This window comes from Hemiscyllium ocellatum, chromosome 10, assembly GCF_020745735.1.
Source record: "Hemiscyllium ocellatum isolate sHemOce1 chromosome 10, sHemOce1.pat.X.cur, whole genome shotgun sequence".
Taxonomy (NCBI): domain Eukaryota; kingdom Metazoa; phylum Chordata; class Chondrichthyes; order Orectolobiformes; family Hemiscylliidae; genus Hemiscyllium; species Hemiscyllium ocellatum.
This window is the reverse complement of record NC_083410.1, coordinates 74,926,952-74,943,270: the sequence shown is the minus strand read 5'-3', so window position 1 is coordinate 74,943,270 and position 16,319 is coordinate 74,926,952. Positions and strand designations below refer to the sequence as shown.

General features: G+C 42.5%; 1 protein-coding gene across 5 annotated transcripts in view; it reads left to right on the top strand.

Moving 5' to 3' along the window:
• The window catches only part of serac1 (serine active site containing 1), a 163,663-nt gene that overhangs the window by 63,113 nt on the left and 84,231 nt on the right, over nt 1-16,319 (top strand). The window lies entirely within an intron of this gene.

Below are 16,319 nucleotides of genomic sequence, written 5' to 3'. Positions count from 1 at the left end.
AATGGGGAAAGGCTTCAGAAATCTGAAGCACAAAGGGATTTGGGAGTTCTAGTTCAGAATTATCTCGAGTTTAATATGCAGGTTCAGTTGGCAGTCAGAAAGGCAAATGCAATGTTAGCATTAATTTCAAGAGTAGTAGAATACAAGGGTAGAGATGTACTGTTGAGGCTGTATCAGGCTCTGGTCAGACTGCATTTGGAATATTGAGAATAGTTTTAAGCCTGATATCTAAGGAAAGGTCCTGAAAAAGTTTGCAAGCATGAAGGACTTGTCATATGAGGAGAGGAGTTGAGGATGCTGGGTCTGTACTAAATGGAGTTTAGAAGGATTTGCGGTTGCCTGAGTGAAACTTAGAGAATACTGAGAGGCTTACTTAAAGTGGATGTGGAGAAGATGTTTCCATGAATAGAGGAGATTAGGACGTGAGAGCACAGTCTCAGAGTGAAGATGCTACCCTTTTGAAGTGAAATAAAGTGACATTTTTTCAGCTAGATGAGGGGTTAATCTGTAGAACTCATTGCTCCAGAAGGCTGTGGAGGCCAAGTCACTGAGTGCATTTAAGATAGAGATAGGTGTTAGATCAACAAGGGGATATGGGGTTATGGAGAGAAGGCTGGAGAATGGACTTGAGAAACCTACCAGCCAGGATCAAAATGCAGAGCAGACTCGAGAGACTAAACAATTAAATTCAGCTCCTGTATCTTATGATCATATCGAACAAGGCAATCTACTTAATATCAATGATATCAGCCTAGTCTTCTTTAACTAGAGCCCCTGCCCATATACAAACAAATGTAGCTTAAAGGATAAATGAAGAGAAATAAATAAACAATTGTGATTTGTCAGTTCATCAGTTTCATGTTGGGTACCCAGGCCTTCAGAAATCCTTGGTTAATGCAGCTTTTCACAGCCAATTAAACTGTTCGATTTCCTTGAATTTCAAAGTCACTGACAAATGCAAACAGGGCCAGTAAACTTCTAGAATTATTCACTCATTTCTTAGAGAGGGGTTTTCTTATCAGAACAAATCGACAATGCATCAAAACAAAAGAATGAGTGAGCAAAAAACAGCAGCATTGTCCAGAAGCTTTTTCAAAATGTACTCAAGGCTTCAAAGCCCTTGTCAGAACTGGTTCATTTTTATCTTCCTCTCTTTTGCTGACATCCTCTGTGATCGGCTAGCCAGCACCAATCTGCTTTAATTAATTAATTCAACATCCAACCAGTTACCAGTCCTGCTCCTTAAAAATCTCAGTGCTAAAATGTTGATAGAGTTATGAAGCAGAGGTTGACTCCCCTCTGAAAACCAAAACTAACACACCCAAAGAGAAGCACCTCTCCTATAATCTGTAAAAGGAGTGTGAAAAATGGTGTAACCTGCTTTTCAGTAACTTCTTGTGGTTAAGTAAAACAAATCCCTGACACTCGCTTTAAAATCCAGAAGGAAGTCTGGAGGGGGATGCAGTGGTGTTTGTCGAGGTTTGTCCCAAGCAGCTCTGTGACATGGGACTCCGTGCTCTCCCTCTCCAGTCTGTTCCCTGGGATGCGCACTGAGACGAACATCAACTGTGCCTGGAGGATCATCAAATTAGTGAAGGACGCTCTTTGGTCTGTCCAAAACCTGTTGGGTCTTCCAGAGGTGACCCCGACTGAGTGTTGCATACTGGCACATTCCAAGGTCCAGGACTATGTGCTGAGGGACGTGCTGAAGCTTAGGGCAGCTGCCGCCAAGGCACGGTGGGAAAAGACCACCGTATAAGGTCTGCCCACCGAAGAACAACAGGGGGCCCACTCAGTAATTAAGCTCCAGTGACATCTCAGCTAAACACCAAGAAAGGAGGTTTACCAGGATGCTGCCTGGACAAGAGGGCTTATCTTATGAAGAAAGGTTGACTGAGCTCGGACTTTTTTCATTGGAGAAAAGGAGGAGAAGAGGGGACCTAATTGAGGTATACAAGATAACGAGAGGCATTGATAGAGTCAATAGACAGGGACTATTTCCCAGGGCAGAAATGACTAACACAAGGGGTCACAGTTTTAAGCTGGCTGGAGGAAAGTATAGAGGGGATGTCAGAGGCGGGTTCTTTACACAGAGAGTTGTGAGAGCATGGAATGCGTTGCCAGCAGCAGTTGTGGAAGCAAGATCATTGGGGACATTTAAGAGACCACTGGACATGCATATGGTCACAGAAATTTGAAGGTGCATACATGAGGATCAGTGATCAGCACAACATCGTGGGCTGAAGAGCCTGTTCTGTGCTATACTGTTCTATGTTCTATGTTTGATGTTCTAAACTGGACTTGTAAATACAAATGACTCAGTCTGTCCTCTGTATGTAAAGACATGGAATGTATATATGAATGGCATCGCTAATTGTACAGATATCAAAAGATTTCTATGAACAAAGTATAGTTTTAGTTTTGAAATCAATAAAAAAAGTAACAATTTATTTAGCTAACTCTAACAGTGAAGAAATTAACTAAACTATTAAACCAAATACAGGGGAACCTTGATTATTGGAACGAGATGGGCTGGCGCTATTTCATTCGGGTCAGCGATTATTCGGTTTGGAGTTTTTAAAGCCTGCTCCCTATTCAGGAGACTAGCAGCAGCACACAGCGCGTGAGCCCCCGGCTGGTCTACCCCCCCCCCCATCCAACACCTCCTGCCACCTGTTCAACACACCACCCCGCCCTACTCAACCATCCGACACCTTCCCCGCCCCACAAACCCATCCAACACCATCCCCCACTCCCAACAATCCAACACAGCTCACCGTCCCCCCCAACCGTCCAACACCGTCCCCGCCCGGCTCCGTCCAAAACCGCGCCCCCGCCCCCAATCGTCCAGCATCACTGCCCGCCCGCCCTCATCAAACACCATCCCCACCCGTCCCCACCTCCGTGCAACCACGCCCCCGCCTGCCCCCGCCCTCATCCAGCACCAGCACCACCCCCACCCCCATCAGCACTGCCTCGCCCCCTCTCTGGAGCAGCCAGACTGGACACCAACAATAAGACTGCTGCTGCTGCCCCCTTTATGGGGTAAATCTCCAAATAGCGCGCATACACACACCCCCACAGCCACTGCCCCACACACCATGTTTTACTGCAACGTTTTGAAGGGTTCCACCTCTGCCCTGGGCAGGACAATGTTGGTCAGATTATCTGGGGAAGGGGTGGAGATTTAGGACTGTAGAGCTCCAGGGAAAGTGTGGGGAGAGAGAGAGAGAGGGCGGGAGGGAGGTCAGTCGTTTGGGGACGGTGCCTGTTTAATCACTGTAAACAAAAGATGCGATCCCTGTTGGAACACGTCTTTGTAACGTTTCTATCGGGACCTCGAGATCTCCTTCGGATAATCAGGTTTTAGGATAATTGGTATTCGGATAATTGAGGTTCTTCTGTAAATCCCTTCTAACTACTAACCATTCCCAAATAAAACCAGATTCAAATCTCATGCACTTTCAATAAACACAAATCCCGCTCCTTTAACAAAAAAGTAGAATTTAGTCTCTCAAAATTACAGCCAGGTTACATGTCTTCCAGAATGTTCTGTGCCTTCTCCATTCTTTCTTCCGTCATTCGATCATGCTTTCTTTAATACATAGATGACTGTGACTGTCAGCGATTCTTTCTTGAGCTGAGGACTGTTAGCTCTAGCAGATGGCAGTTAGATCTGTGGTCTTTGTCCAGCCACCCCATTCTTTTATACCTTACAATGTCTTACAGTAGGATTGACCTTATGTTGTCAAAACCATCATATTCAAATTTAATAAGTTTTTGATGTCTAAGTGCCTGCTTCAAATTGATTGACCAAGTTCAAAACTCTGTTGTTTTATTTTAACAACTGCTGCATGGCTTGCTAACTGTATGGTCATTTGATACAAATGTTTCAATACTTATGCTCTCTGTGCATCTGCAACCCCACCAAGCTGCTAATCATGAACATACATTGTAAGCCTCTAAGCATTGTAAAAGCACCATTTTTTTAAATGGACCATGTAGTCTTCCCCACCCCTGCCAAGCATTTTACAATTTTTCAAACATCAAATTCTAATTTTCTGCCTCCCAATTTACAATTACTCTACCCAGTTTCGTAAGCAAAGTGTTCTTAGGATAATAATCAACCTGCAATTATCTTTCCAAGGCAGTTCCCTTCAGCAAACATAAGTTTGTTTCCTCTCTTCTCCTTTCTAAAACAAGTTAATGTTCATAGTTCTAATTCTCAATTTTAGCTCTCAATTCCAAACCAAAAATGAGAATAATATAAGTAAAATAATGAAGGTCCCAACAGAAACCCTTAGCAGATGTATATGCGATGGGCCTGTTTTAGGGCTATCCTTAAGTAATCACAAGCACCTGTCTGGGATATTACTTCCAACTGCCTTATTGCTTCAGTTGTAGAGTGAAGAAGGAAACATCTTTTTGTCACAGAAGGAGTCAATGACCTAGTGATATTCAAAGTTTGTGCGAAGATTTGTAGCTCGGGTGCTTGTTGTAGTGGTTCTGTTCGCCGAGCTGGAAGTTTTAGTTGCAAACGTTTCGTCCCCTGGCTAGGAGACATCATCAGTGTTGTGGAGCCTCCTGCGAAGCGCTTCTTTGATGTTTCTTCCGGTATTTATAGTGGTCTGTCCTTGCCGCTTCCGGGTGTCAGTTTCAGCTGTCCGCTGTAGTGGTTGGTATATTGGGTCCAGGTCGATGTGTTTGTTGATGGAGTTTGTGGATGAATGCCATGCCTCTAGGAATTCCCTGGCTGTTCTCTGTCTGGCTTGCCCTATGATAGTAGTGTTTTCCCAGTCGAATTCATGTTGCTTGTTGTCTGAGTGTGTGGCTACTAGGGATAGCTGGTCGTGTCGTTTCGTGGCTAGTTGGTGTTCATGTATGCGGATTGTTAGCTGTCTTCCTGTTTGTCCTATATAGTGTTTTGTGCAGTCCTTGCATGGTATTTTATAAACTACATTAGTTTTGCTCATGTTGGGTATTGGTTCCTTTGTTCTAGTAAGTTGTTGTCTGAGCGTGGCTGTCAGTTTGTGTGCCGTTATGAGTCCTAAGGGTCGCAGTAGTCTGGCTGTCAGTTCTGAAACGCTCCTGATGTAAGGTAGTGTGGCTAGTCCTTTTGGTTGTGGCATGTCCTCGTTCCGTGGTCTATCTCTTAGGCATCTGTTGATAAAGTTGCGCGGGTATCCGTTTTTGGCGAATACCTTGTATAGGTGTTCCTCTTCCTCTTTTCGCAGTTCTGGTGTACTGCAGTGTGTTGTAGCTCTTTTGAATAGTGTCCTGATGCAGCTTCGTTTGTGTGTGTTGGGGTGGTTACTTTCATACTTTAGGACTTGGTCTGTGTGTGTTGTTTTCCTGTGTACCCTTGTGGTGAATTCTCCGTTCGGTGTTCTCTGTACTATCACGTCTAGGAATGGGAGTTGGCTATCCTTTTCTACTTCTCTCGTGAACAACAAACACATCGACCTGGACCCAATATACCAACCACTACAGCGGACAGCTGAAACTGACACCCGGAAGCGGCAAGGACAGACCACTATAAATACCGGAAGAAACATCAAAGAAGCGCTTCGCAGGAGGCTCCACAGCACTGATGATGTCTCCTAGCCAGGGGACGAAACGTTTGCAACTAAAACTTCCAGCTCGACGAACAGAACCACTACACCTAGTGATATTATTGCTGGACTATTAATTGAAAAGCCCAAGTAATGTTCTGAGAACCTTGGTTCAAATTCCATCAGGTGGCTGAATCTGAGTTCAAGAAAAATCTCGAATTAAGAATCTCATAAAGGCCATGAACCTGTTCTCACTTGTCCAGAAAAACCCATCTGGCTCACTAACATAAGACCCACAGCAACATGGTTGATCTTTCTCTGCCTCTGAAAAAGTAGGGATGCGCAATATATGGCTACATTTATTGCCCAGCCCTCCTTTGTCAGAGAGCAGGTAAAGATCAGTGCCATTAGGGAGAGAATTACAGGATTTTTACCCAGCAACAATGACAGAATGGTATTATATTTCCAAGTCAGGATCATGAGTAGCTTGGCGGGGAACTTGAAGATGTTCCCATATATCTTGTCCTTCTAGATGGAAGTGGTCATGGGGTTAGAAGGGGCTGTCTGAGGATCTTTGCTGAATTTCTGCAATACATCATGTAGATAGTACACACTACTGCTGAGCATCCACGTTGGAGGGAATGGATGCTTGTGGATGCAATGCCAATCTAGCAGGCTGCCTTGTCCTGGATGTTGTCAAGTTTCTTGAGTGTTGTTGGGGCTGCAGTCATCTAGGCAAGTCGAGAGTACTCCATCACACTCCTGACTTGTGCATTGTAGATGGTGGACAGGCTTTCAGGAGTCAGGAGGTATATTATTCACACAGCCTCTGATCTGCTTTTGTGGCCACTGCGTTTGTATGGTGTGTTCAATTGAGTTTATAGTCAATGGTAACCTGTTTGGGTTCTGCCCCACAACGTTTTCTCCTGTACACTGATTACGTCATTGATGCCACTTTCTCTTCTCATCTGGAATTGGAAAACATCAGTTTTTCTTCCAATTTCCAACAACTCTCAATTTCACCTGGTTTATTTTTGGCCTCTCCCTTAGCTTCAACATTTCTGTTACCATTTCTGGGCATAGACAGGCCACTGATATTCATTACAAAATCCACTGACTCCCATAGTTACTAAACGTTACACCCTGCTTCCTGTAAGGACTCCTTTCCGTTCTCCCAATTTCTGTATTTTGGCCACATCTGTTCTGCTGATGCCACTTTCCACAGAGGGAGCTCAGAAATATTTTTTCCTCAACTGAAGATTCCCCATTACCATGGTTGACAGAGCCCGAGTTTAGTTTGGGAACATGGTTGGTGTGGACTGAGTGGACCGAAGGGTCTGTTTCCATTGCTCAGGACTCAGTGACTCTATGATTCTCAGCCATTTCTGACCTATTTCTGTACTTCTATCCTCACCACTTGTGCTCCTTTCCACAATACCAATAGAGAGCCTGGGTCCTCACTTTCTACCCCACCAGCCTCCACATTCAAGGTAGTGCATTGTTCAGTTACTGTTCGACTACCCTCCCTTTGTTTGCAGTTTATCTGGGCCAGATTATTGTTACCTAATTGAAGTTGGCTTTTCACCAATTAATTATTCTTTAGATTGTCTTTTTGGTCTGTTCCATAGCCAACAAAAACATAGAAAATAGGAGTAGAATAGGCATTTCAATGCTTCAAGCTGCTTTGCCAATCAGTATAATCATGACTAATAATCACCTTGGTAGTCCCTTCTTGCTTTTTGAACATGCACTTTGATATCTTAAAACCTTTGACCAGCTGATTCTGTCCTAGAATATCCACTTTACACTTGCTTAAAACAACTAGCAAAGTTAGGGTCTGGGCTATCTTCTTGAAATGTTCCGAGGGGTCTGGCCTGGTCCATAACTGATTGGGATTTGTTCAGTAGTTCCAAATTGGGATTAGAGTTGTTGGCCTCAAAGGCAGCTAGTGGTAGATTAGATTACTTACAGATTACTTACAGTGTGGAAAGAGGCCCTTCGGCCCAACAAGTCCACACCGACCCGCCGAAGCGCAACCCACCCATACCCCTACATTTACCCCTTACCTAACACTATGGGCAATTTAGCATGGCCAATTCACCTGACCCGCACATCTTTGGACTGTGGGAGGAAACCGGAGCACCCGGAGGAAACCCACGCAGAGAAGGGGAGAATGTGCAAACTCCACACAGTCAGTCGCCTGAGTCGGGAATTGAACCCGGGTCTCAGGCGCTGTGAGATAGCAGTGCTAACCACTGTGCTACCATGCGGGATGGTAGGTGTTGGTGTCTTTTGTTCCTGGTATTGAATTGGGTTGGTTAAACAGCACTGGGATAGCATGGCTCTTTCAGTCACCAAGCGTTTTCTACAGGTGGAAGAAGTGATTTGAGGATTTTAGGGTGATAGGCCAAGCAAACGAGTTGGAGCTGCCTCCTTCTGTGATGAAAGGAGAGATAATAACAGCAATAGTTCAGCATTTAAATTTGCTGGAAACTCCACCAGAATCTTTAGAGATGCCTAAAATTGAATTGAAAATGAAGCAGCTTGAGTTAGAGGCAAAAGACAAGGAATTATGATTAAAAGCAAAGGAAAGAGAAAAAAGAGAGAGAAAGAAAAGGAGAGAGAAGAGGAAGAAAAAGAAGTTTAATCTTCAGAAATTAGCCCTTATACAGGAGATGAAAGCTGAAGATAAGCTTAGTGAGGAAAAGAGCAAGGATGAGCAAACCCATGGTGAGAAACTGTTCAAATATATTCATGCATTGCCTAACTATGATGAGAAGGCTGTGGAAGCCTTTTTCACCTCATTTGAAAAATTGGCTAAACAAATGCAATGGCCAGTTACCATGTGGGTTTTGTTGATCCAAACAAAACTTGTAGGTAGAGCTTTTGAAGGATTCACATCACTATCAGAGGAGGTAAATGAGACATATGAGGAAGTGAAGAAAACCATTTTAAGTGCATTTGAGCTTCTGCCAGAAGCCTACAGATAACATTTCAGGAATCTAAGGAGGGACCCTGGTCAAATCTATATTGAGTTTGAAAGGATCAAAGTAATTTTGATAGGTGAATAAGGGCATTGAAAATATAGCAAACCTATGACACACTTAGAGAGACAATTATTTTGGAGGAGTTCAAAAATTCACTTTCTGCAGTAGTGAGAACTCATGTGGAAGAGCAGAGAATTAAAATTCCTGATGAAGGGCTTATGCCTGAGGCATCAATTCCCCTGCTCCTCAAATGCTGCCTGACCTGCTGTGCTTTTCGAGCACTGTTCTCTCGACTCTGATCTCCAGCATCTGCCGTTTTCACTTTTTGCCAGAGTTAAAACAGCAAGATGAGCAGCTTAAATGGCTGAGGATTATGAGTTGGTCTATAGAGCAAAGTTTGGCTTCCAGAATCAATTTCAATCCATGAGGGGTAGAAATTGGGGAAAAGGGAAATCTTCACGTGGAAAAGAAAAGGTAGATCTTGGTAAAGATGATAAGGATAACTTACCACATGGTAAAAAAGGAAACCCTTAAGGGAACAGAGAGTTAAAAAGATCCAGTGTTTTCACTGCAATAAAGTAGGCCAGATGAAATCACAATGTTGGTGGGTTAGGAGAAGCACTGGGAAGCCAGATGTAGGAAAACAGGATAAGCCAGGGAATTTTGTTGGAGTGGTAACAGAAAGCACAGTGAAGGCTAGAAAGCTGCACCAGAATGTGCAAGCTGGTCAGAGGTTGGTTAAGAAGGAAGTGGCCAGATCTTCTTAAACCATATACCTGCAAAGGTAAAGTTTATTTGCATAGGCCAGGAGCAGCAGGTAAAGAGGTTACAGTATTAAGAGACCTAGGATCCTCTCCTTCTGTAATGCTGAAGGATGAGGGGATATGTACTTCTAAAGGGCTATTACCAGAAAAGGTACGAGTAACGGGAATTCACAGTGAGACAAGAAGCGCTCAATTACGTAAAGTGAGGTTAGGATGTCCAGAGAAGAATGGGGAAATCATGATAGGAGGACTGGATGAACTCTCAGCTCCAGGAATACAATTTGACCTTTGCTAATGATATAGCTGATTCCCAGGCAGGAGTGCTGCCTACAGTGGTGGAAAAGCCAGTCAAAACTCTGGCAACTGAGCTATTGCTAGGACACATACCCTGAGATTTTTCCTGACTGTGTGGTAATGAGGTCACAGTCACCAGTTGAAACAGGAGAGATCAAAGAGTACAGGGAAGAAAGATGAAGTGGAATTAGCAGAGACCCTGTTTGATCAAATGGTTGAGATGAGCTGGGAGCAGATAGGTAACAAAGCAGACATCTTTAGCTCAGATAAATTAACTGAGTTACAGCAGAAAGATTAAAGTTTTATGCAATTGTATGAAAAGGCATACACAGAAAAAGAATCCAAATGTATCTCCGAATGTTGTTATTTTTAAAATGATGTCTTAGTGAGTAAATGGAGACTATCACATATTCAGGCAGATGAGGCATGGACAGAGGTTCATCAAATCGTATTGCCAGTAAGTTGTAAAAAGGTGTTGTAAGGGAATCATTTAGGAGTGAGAAAAACTTAAGCTGAAATACAAAACATTTTTACTGGCCTGGAATGCACAAGGATGAAGTTGAATTTTGCCAGATGTGTCATACATGTCAGGTTATTGAAATACCACAGACAGTATGAAACCCGCACCTTTAATACATATTCCTGCATTTGAGGAATCTTTGACAAGAGTCTTAATTGATTGCATAGGTCCCTTCCCTCAAATAAAAAGTGGGAATCTGTATTTATTAATAATAATGGATGCGTCAAGTAGATTTCCAGAGGCCGTTCCATTATGCAGTATCACAGCTAATAGGGTTCAAGAGGAATTACTCAAATTTTTCACTAGATATGGATCACTGGCAGAGATACAGTCAGATCGAGGGTCAAACTTCATGACAAATTATTGAAAGAAGTTATGGACAGTTTAGAAATAAAACAATTCAAATCTACTGCATACCATCCAGAAGCACAGGGAGCACTAGATAGGTGGCAGCAGATATTAAAGACCATGTTGAGGGCTCATAGTCAAGTCCATCTAGATGATTGGCATAAGGGAATTCCATTTGTGCTTTTTGCAATTAGAGATGCACCAAATGAATCGACCAAATTCAGTCATTTGAATTAGTTTTTGGGTATGAAGTGAGAAGACCATTAAAATTGATTAATTTGGTAAGTCAGAATTCAGAGACCACGTATTTGGACTGTGTCAAATTTTAGGGGACGATTGAATAGGGCTGGGGAGTTGGCGAGACAGCATTTAAAAGTATCACAGAATACATGAAACAGGAAGCAGACAAGAAGTCAAAATTCACAATTTTGCTAAGGAGGATAAGGTATTAGTGTTACTTCAGGGATAGGTGAACTTTTAAAAGCCAGGTTTAGTGGACCTTATCAAGACGAAAGGAAATTGGGTGAGGTGAACTACTTGATAGGGACACCAGACAGAAAGAAATTCACAGAAAGTGTTGTGTGAATATGCTCAAAAAGTATTTTGACAGAGAAGGAAAGCAAGAAGAGAATGTGTTTTCGATTACAACACAGAGGGAAGAATCAAGTCCACGGGGTTCTGAATTGGACATTCCTCAGGTTAAATTGGACAGTGAGGAAGTGGTCAAAAATTGGGATAAATTACTGAGTTATCTTCCAGAGGAAAATCGAAATGACTTGGAAGAGTTAATGCTATCACATGGGAGGGGTAAGTGGAAATAAGCTGGTAAATACTAACCTAACTTTACATTATGTAGATAGAGGAGATGCTCTAAGCAACATCCTTAGAGGCATAACCCTCTAAAATTGGCACAGGTTCAAAAGGAGATTAAATGCATGCTCTAAGACAATATAATTGAAATGGGTTACAGTGACTGGAGCTCACTGGAGTAATGGTGCCAAAACCAGAAGGTACCCAGCGGTTATGTGTGGACTATCGCAAAGTCAATGCAGTTACAAAGACTGATACCTATCCGACTCCTTGTTTGGAAGGCTGTTGTTGAGAAGGTGTGACAAGCAACTTCTATTTCTAATGTGCACTTACTCAGAGGATACTAGTAGATGCCTTTGCTCTTTCTGACAAAGGTAATTTCAGCTTTTGTAATACGGGATGGACTGTATCAGTTTAAAGTCATGCCATTTGATATGAAAATGTGCCAGTCACATTTCAGAGACTAACCAATGAGGTCATTGCCAGACTACCCAACTATATCAATGACCTGGTGATTTTTAGTCACACGTGGAAGGAACGTTTGCAACATTTATCTGACTTGTTTGATCGACTTCAGAACACAAGTTTGGTGATAAACTTGGCTAAAAGTGGATTTGCCAAAGTCCAAGTTACCATCCTGGGCCTTGTTATTTGACATAGACAAATGCCCCATGGGATGTAAAAGCAAAGGTAATTGAGGGGTTTCCCATACCATTGACAAAAAGAGCAGTACTGCAGTTCCTGGGATTGAATGGATTTTATCGAACATTGTGAGCAAATAATCACAGTGGGGCTGCTCCACTCACTGAATTGCTAAAGAAAGGGAAGAGGTTTCAGTGGACAGTGAACTATCAAAAACATTTTGATAGCCTGAAAGCTGTGTTAATCACTACCCTGGTATTAGCCACACATAATTACGCAAAGCCATTCAGGATGGCTATCAATGCAAGTAATATGGGTGTTGGCGAGGCTCTTATAAGAAGATAGCTATCGGGTAGTTATCCAGGAAATTGAACATTCATCAGCAGAAATATTTGACATTTGAGAAGACAAATTTGAGCTTTATGTTGACAATACAACATTTATGTTACCAGTAACATATCTAAGACAATGACATGCAAAAATGCCGGACTGTTTAGATGGAGCTTGTTGTTACAGCCATTCGATTTGAAAATTGTGCATGTGGCAGGATGGTAAAAACATGATTGCCAATGCACTGTCAAGACTTGAATGAGAAATGGAGACGTTTGTTGTGGCAGGAGTACAACAGAGTGAAATGGAAAGTAGTTGTGCATGTTTGCACATTTATAAGCAATATAATGTATATTTGTATGTTTAGAGTACTAACAATTTAGGTTTAAATAGTTTTAAAATGAAGCCATCCTTGGATATTTATGTTTTTTTTTGAAAAGGGTGAGGTATGACGAAGCTGTTCCTTTAACAAGGTTTTGCTGTCCTGGGCTATTTTGTTCCAGACTCCGGAAAGTCTGGGGTCAAAGGGTTTTTGGGCCAGTTTGAAATTTGGCTAAAAGATCCTGCTTCAGGCAGAAGGCTTTCCAGTTTTAAAAGGACTTGTACAATAAAAGGGGAGTGGCCAGTTCATCCAGCTCTGCTTTTCTCTGCTTTGGTTTGGTTTGGTTTCTTGTAGTAGTACGAAAAAAGCTGCTGGAGCCCAAGAAGCAGATCCAGGCTCGTTCTCGTTCTCATTCTCTCTCTCTCTCTTTTTCTCTCTCTCTCTCTCTCTTTTTTTTCTCTCTCTTTTTCTCTCTCTCTCGTTTTTCTCTCTCTCTCTCTTTTTCTCTCTCTCACACACACACACACACACACACACACACACACACACACACACACACACACCTGTCCTGTAAGAACCTATATTTGATTTTACCTTTTGTGCCAAGATATTTATGAGAAGTACTTCAAACAGCATCATTAAGTTGGGATGAGCTGTTACACTTTTGGAGAGTTTCAGTTATTTAGTTTTCTGTTTCATTCAGCAATCTTGTAAATAAATTCTGTTCTGTTTAAAACTAAATGGCTTGACCAGCTGATTCTCTCCTGGAATATCCACTTTACACCTGCTTAAAACAACTAGCAAGGTTAGGATCTGGGCTACCTTCTTGAAATGTTTTGAGGGGGTCTGGCCTGGTCTATAACAGTTCTGTGACTATAAGCTGCCATTTCTGCCACCTCCACTGGGATACCACCACAAGACACACACTCCCCTCCCTTGTCAATATTTTGCAGGGACTTTTCGCTCTGGGACAACCCTGGTCCACTCCTCCTCCACGACCAATATCTGCTGATATCCCCATAGCACCTACCCATGCAACTCAGTAGTTGCAACGCTTGCCCGTTTGCCTTCTCATTATCCAGGGATCTGTACACACTTTCCAGGTGAAACAGTGAAGCATTGAGGTCCTCTACTCTTGGAACGTTAATGAGAGCAAAGAGAGGACACCAGTAGTCTTTAGCAAATAGAATAAAAGAGATCTCTAAACTCTTCGATAGGTATGTGAGGAATAAAAGGATGACTGGGATAGGAATAGGGCCAATCAAAGACAGAAGTGGGAAGTTGAGTGTGGACCCTGTGGAGATTGGACAGGTACTAAATGAACATTTCTCATTGGTTTTCATTCAGGAAAAGGAGAATACTGTAGAGGAGAAGAATGAGGTACAAAATATTAGACTAGAAAGGATCAAGGTTATTTAGGAACAGGTATTGTCTACTTTCACTCTTTCTAGAATTGAGAAGTCCTCTGGGCCGGATGGGATTTACCCAAGGATTCTCTGGGAAGCTAGGGAGGAGATAGCAGAGCCTTTGGCTTTGATATTTGAGTTGTCGTTGTCTACAGGTTTAGTACTAGAGGACTGGAGGATTGCAAATATTGTGCCCTTGTTCAAGAAGGGAGTAGAGTTGACACAGGTAATTATAGACCAGTGAGCCTTACTTGTGTTGTAGGAAATGTTTTGGAAAGGATTGCGAGAGATAAGATTTATAATCATCTAGCAAGCAACAATTTGATTTCAGATAGTCAAATGGCTTCGTCAAGGGCAGGTTGTGTCTCACAAACCTCAGAGTTTTTTGAGAAGGTAACCAAACATGTAGATGAGGGTAGGGAAGTTGATGTGATATACTTGGACTTCAGTAAAACCTTTGATAGGGTTCCACATCGTAGACTGTTGGAGAAATGGCAGAGGTATGAGATTGAGGGTGATTTAGCAGTTTGGATTAGAAACTGGCTTTCTGGAAGAAGGCAGCGAGTAATAGTTGATGGAGTCCAGTTACTAGTGGTGTGCCACAAGGATCTGTTTTGGGACCACTGCTGTTTGTCATTTTCATAAATGACTTAGATGCAGGCATAGGTGGATGGATTAGTAAATTTACAGACAACACTAAAGTCGGTGGAGTAGTGGACAGTTTGGAAGAATGTTACAGGTTGCAAGGGGACTTGGATAAACTGCAGAATTGGGCTGAGATGTGACAAATTGAGTTTAATGCAGCTAAATGTGAGATGCACTTTGGGAAAGATAACAGGAAGGCAGAGTACTGGGTCAGTGGAAAGATTCTTGGTAGTGTGGATATGCAGAGGGATCTTGGAGTGCATGTACACAGATCCCTGAAAGTTGCCACCCAGGTAGATAATGCTGTTAAGAAGGCATATGGTGTGTTAGGTTTCATTGGTAGAGGGATTGAGTTCCAGAATCGCAATATCATGTTGCAACTATACAAAACGCTGGTGCGACCACACTTGGAATTTAGTGTACAGGTCTGATCCCCATATTGCGGGAAGGATGTGGAAGCATTGGAAAAGGTGCAGAGGAGATTTACCAGGATGTTGCCTGGTCTGGAGGGAAGATATTATGAGGAAAGGCTGAGAGATTTGGGTGCCTTCTCTTGGGAAGGAAGAAGACTAAGAAGGGATTTGATAGAGACATACAAGATGATCAGAGGATTAGATAGGGTAGACAGTGAAAGTCTTTTTCCTAGGATGATGACGTCAGCTTGTACAAGGGGGCATAACTATAACTTGAGGGGTGATAGATTTAAGACAGATGTCAGAGGCAAGTTCTTTACGCAGAGAGTGGTAAGGGCGTGGAATGCCCTACCTGCTAATGTAGTCAACTCAGCCACTTAGGGAGGTTTAAACAATCCTTAGATAAGCACCTGGATGATGATGGGATCGTGTAGGGGGACGAGCTGTGAATAGTTCACAGATCGGCGCAATATCGAGGGCCGAAGGGCCTACTCTGCACTGTATTGTTCTATATTCTATAATTTAGCACACTTTTGACTCTATTCTGCAAGTTTTACATCTCCAAATGTATCTGATAAGGTTTTACCATTTTGTTGTGTTTAATTGTAAAACTGAGAAATTTAATACATTTACCAGTGTGCTGAATAAACCAGGCTTTTTGAAGTGTGTGCGTTTCTGCATGTTGAAACCATAGCCATTGTTGTTATGTGTGGCGTTGGCAGGTATAGTTTTACTTTATTTATATACACCCAACTGCTTCAAAAAGGTTTTACATAAACTGGAACATTTTACCACCTATGGGAACCCCAAAGGGGTATAGTGGCACTCTGCAAGGGTTGTATTTTTGATCATTCATGTGGTTTCTGACCTGATGTATACCATGTTGGGGCAATGTGAAGGGAATAGGCAGGAAGTTTGATGAGTAGGTTAGCAAACCAGCTTCAATGCAGGACAAAGGGAATTTACGTAGAGTATCATGATATGACACTCAGACACAGGAGCAAAAGTTAAGCCATTCAACCCATCAAATCTGCTCTACAATTCAATCATGGCTGATAAGTTTCTCAACTCCATTCACCCGCTTTCGGCCCAGAACCCTTGATCCCCTTCACAATCAAGAACCTATCTCACGTCATCATAAATCTACTCAGTTACCTGGCCTGTACAGTCTTCTGTGGCAGTGAATTCGATAGATTCACCACTTTCTGGCTGAAGAAGTTTCTCCTTTTGTCGATTCAAAATGCTGTTCCCTTGTGTCCTAGTCTCTCCTACGAATGAAAGCATCT